The sequence below is a fragment of the Protobothrops mucrosquamatus genome, unplaced genomic scaffold, assembly GCF_001527695.2.
Source record: "Protobothrops mucrosquamatus isolate PMUCROS unplaced genomic scaffold, P.Mucros_1.0 scaffold6404, whole genome shotgun sequence".
Taxonomy (NCBI): domain Eukaryota; kingdom Metazoa; phylum Chordata; class Lepidosauria; order Squamata; family Viperidae; genus Protobothrops; species Protobothrops mucrosquamatus.
This window is the reverse complement of record NW_015392231.1, coordinates 15,200-19,711: the sequence shown is the minus strand read 5'-3', so window position 1 is coordinate 19,711 and position 4,512 is coordinate 15,200. Positions and strand designations below refer to the sequence as shown.

The 4,512-nt window shown below is 48.4% G+C and overlaps 1 pseudogene; it reads right to left on the bottom strand.

The window, feature by feature from the left end:
* Positions 1–4,512, bottom strand: part of LOC107300224 — a 37,562-nt pseudogene that overhangs the window by 18,431 nt on the left and 14,619 nt on the right.

The following is a 4,512-nucleotide window of genomic DNA, read 5'->3' as shown; positions in this document are numbered from 1 at the left end:
ACATTCCATGCATTTATACGGTCTCCCCCGAGTATGGATCCTTTGATGAACACTAAAATGTCCTTTCTCAATAAAGGTCTTTCCACATTCCATGCATTTATATGGTCCCTCCCCAGTGTGGATCCTTTTGTGATGATTAAGTGTTGCTTTCTGGATAAAAGTCTTTCCACATTCCATGCATTTATACGGTCTCTCCCCAGTGTGGATCCTTTCGTGCTCATTACGTTTTTTTTTCTGGGTAAAGGACTTTCCACATTCCATGCATTTATAGGGTCGCTCCCCAGTGTGGATCCTTTGGTGGCAAATAAGATTACTCTTGCTAATGAAACTCTTTGCACATTGGGTGCATTTATATGGTCTCTCCCCAGTGTGGATCCTTTTGTGATTATTAAGATGTCCTTTCCGGGTAAAGGTCTTTCCACATTCCATGCATTTATAGGGTTGCTCCCCAGTGTGGATCCTTTGGTGGCAAATAAGATTACCCTTGCTAATGAAACTCTTTGCACATTGGGTGCATTTATACGGCCTGTCCCCAGTGTGGATCCTTTCATGAAGTTTAAGACTATTTTTCCAGGTAAAGATCTTTCCACATTCCATGCATTTATATGGTCTCTCCCCAGTGTGGATCTTTTTGTGATGATTAAGATGTCCTTTCCGGATAAAGGTCTTTCCACATTCCATGCATTTATATGGTGTCTCCCCAGTGTGGATGCTTTCGTGATCATTAAGATGTCCTTTCTGGGTAAATGTCTTTCCACATTCCATGCATTTATAGGGTCTCTCCCCAGTGTGGATCCTTTTGTGATGATTAAGTGTTGCTTTCCGGGTAAAGGTCTTTCCACATTCCATGCATTTATAGGGTCGCTCCCCAGTGTGGATCCTTTGGTGGCAAATAAGATTACTCTTGCGAATGAAACTCTTTGCACATTGGGTACATTTATACGGCCTGTCCGCAGTGTGGATCCTTTCATGAAGTTTAAGACGTTCTTTCCAGGGAAAGATCTTTCCACTTTCCATGCATTTATATGGTCTCTCCCCAGTGTGGATCTTTTGGTGGCGATTAAGATTACTTTTCCTACTGAAACTCTTTCCACACTGCATGCAGAGGTTTCTCTTTCTGCTCAGACTGGAATCCACCAAAGATTTTACAGAGGTATGTGGTTTGCGTTTCCAATACAGTTTCTTTGGTGAAGCAGGAGCGAAGGAGTTGTTCTCCATAGTATCTACAGGCATGCAGTTTTTCTTTAGTCTGGTTTCCACCATAGTTATGTAATTCAAATTCATGTTTTCTTTTTTCCTATATTTTCCTTTTCTCATTTCTTTCTGATCTTGCTGGGATACAAAGTCACAAACACCAAGAGAAGTGGATGACTTCTCCCCTCTATCTTCTGGCTGTTTTCTCTTTAACCTTTTGGTGTCTCTCTGATGCCCAAAGGTTGGTACTTTTAATTCATTTTTCTCTATTTGAAGTAGATTTAACCTTGCCTGCTTGCCGTTCTCATTCACAGAAACATCATCTACATGGAAAAAAAGAAAATTAATATTTTGATTAGAATTTAGAAGGCTGAAGGAGAAGTGTCCCCCCCCCCAAAAAAAAAACCCAACCCATGCCAATCTGCATTCCAGGTTTGGGAGAATCCATTTATCCAGCCAGGATGTGATATCTGCAAATTGTTATCCAGGAGTCTCTTGATTGTATAGAAAGAATGTTTTCAGCTAAAAAACAGGTTAAAGCTTTGGTGTTGATCAGTCAATTTATTCAATCACCTCGATGGATTATCTTGGACATTTCTTAACTCTATGGTGAATACTTCTGCCAGCATCCTTTAGAGAGATGAATATCCTGGTCTTACCTAGAGCAGTCATATTCCTAGAAACCTCCTGCATGATTTCTCTGCACAAAGCCTTCTGGTCAGAATCTAGCAGTTTCCATTCCTCATCCGTGAAGTCCACAGTCACCCCCATAAAGGAATCAGAGCTCTAGAAAGAGAAAAAAGCAGACAATCCCAGGAAACAGTTGAAAGTTCTCTCTCTTATGTATACAACAGAAAAAACACATGTGCGAGAGACCAAATGGACATTTTCTTTCAGGACAGATTCATGTCATCCTGTCCACATAGTCCATGGGGCTAGGAAGTTGCAGCTGCACAAATCACGGCTTCCAGGTTGTAGAATACAACACAGCCAACCATGGGGAGCTTCCCACTGGCCTGGAGTAACTCAGTAAGTAGGTTTATGGCAGAAAATCCGCTAGACCAGCGGTTCTCAACCTGTGGGTCGCGACCCTTTTGGGGGTCGAACGACCATTTCACAGGGGTCGCCTAAGACCATCAGAAAACACATATTTCCGATGGTCTTAGGAACCGAGACACCGCTCCGCATCCGTCTCCGCACGGCCTCCACCATTTGCAGAGAGAGAGAGAGAGGCACTTTCGTTTCCCTTCTCTCTCTCTCTCAGGCGAACTTACCTCCTGCAGGACTCCTGATTGGCCCTTCGCCCGGGTGCCCCACTCCCTGGGAGAAGCGCGGCCAGGGCCTCGTGGCCTTGGAGGACCAGGCCGGGTAGCGCGGGGGCGGCGGGGACCCGATGATGCAGCAGCGGCCGCCGCTGCTGCCGTCCCCACCACCCCCGCGCTGCCTGGCCTGGTCCTCCGTCCATCAATGGAGCCACGGTGGGGGCTGGTGCCGTGTAGCCCGCCAGCCCCTCCGCCACCCCTGCTGCTCCCCCCAGGCACCCCTCTTCCTCCCGGCTCCCGCCCGAGCCGCTTTGAGGGCAGCAGGAGGAAGGAGAGAAGGGCGAGAAAACCGCTGCCACCACTGCCGGCTAAGCTGAGCTGTGGTGCCGAGCCGGTCTCCATGCCTCCTGGTTGCCCGGCCGCGCTCCGCCCCCGGCTGCCCTCCGCAACGTGCGGGACTCTCCCCCGCGACGCCCAAGCCGCCTCCCTCGCCGTCAAAGGCCGGCTCAGCTTTCTTGCGCCCGGCGTGGCCATGGGGCTGCTGGGCAGGAGCGGCCAGGGGGCGGGAAAGAGGGCGAGGCGGCGGCGATGCCCGCATGTGCGTCAGAGGCCAGCCAGCCGGGCCGGGAGGGGAGAAGCGGCGCCTTCCAAGCGGGAGCTGGTGCTCCGGCCGCACCCCTCTCGCGTGCGATGGGCTGCGCGGCGTAGAAAGGGGCTCCCGCGACCCCTCCGCTGTGATGGCTAGAGGGGCGGGTAGGTCCCGCGGGGGTGGCTGGGAGAGGGCAAGAGGTGCTGGGATGAGGATGGGGGGCTCCAGGTTGGTGGGTGTGAGAGGGCGGCCGGCGGCTCCGAGCCACGCGGATCCTCCATGCGACTTCCGAGGCTCCAGAGGGCTCGCCCTCTTTCCCGCCCTGCTTGGCTCTCCACCAGGCTCTCCGCCAGAGCCTCCCCTCCCTCCCCGGGCAATTGTGTGGAGCTGCTTGTGCGTCCTTGGCAGCGCCTCCCCCCTTCAATCTCCTTCCTTCTCCATCTCCTTCCTTTCCCCTTCAAACTTTCTTCCCTCCTTTCCCCTTCAAGCTCCTTCCTTCTCCATCTCCTTCCTTTCCCCTTCAATCTTCCTTCCTTCCTTCCATCTCCATCTCCTTCCTTTCCCCTTCAATCTTCCTTCCTTCCTTCCCCTTCCCTCCTTCCCAACATTTTTGAGTAAGGAAGAGTAAGCTTCCCCATCGAGCATTGCTATATTGTTTTTGTGATTAATCACTATGCTTTAATTATGTTCAATTCGTAACAATGAAAATACACCCTGCATATCAGATTTACATTACGATTAATAACAGTAGTAAAATTAAAGTTATGAAGTAGCAACGAAAATAATTTTATGGTTGGGGGTCACCACAACATGAGGAACTTTATTAAAGGGTCGCAGCATTAGGAAGGTTGAGAACCACTGCGCTAGACGTACCTGTACCACTGACCAAATTCCTGAGAAAACAGGTTAGAGCCACTAGGAACTTCTTTCTCAACCTATTTCAAAATATTGGTAATGTCCTAGAAATCCCAAGTCACTTGAACAACAGTTTCATTGTTACAGCCACTTAGTGTTGACTTATATGTGCTATATTTTTCTTGGTATACTTACAGACACAAGGAAGACGGGTGGCATAAATATTTAATAAAATAAACACTTCTCAGGTGTGTTTAATCTGTTATTGTTTCAATTCATACATTTCATTTCTAACTGTTTTAAGTACCCTTCTTAATAGTATTAAGAAATATTAAACTCTTTCTACAATTAAATTACATTTCTAACACAAAGTTCCATGCCTGTGAATTGTCTCCTGTTTGCATCTCCAGAACAATCTTGAAAGCCAAATGTGGGTGGACACTGTGCTCAAGTGCACATAGAGTCAGCTTTTGGTATTAAACACAGCTCCTGAATGGATGGAGCTGGAACACTACTGTTCTCAGAAGAAACCTGCACTTACCTGGCAAGGTGGCCATAATTGGGTCTTCTTGGAAAACAGCTCCTGAATAGAGCTGGATCGATCTCTGCTCC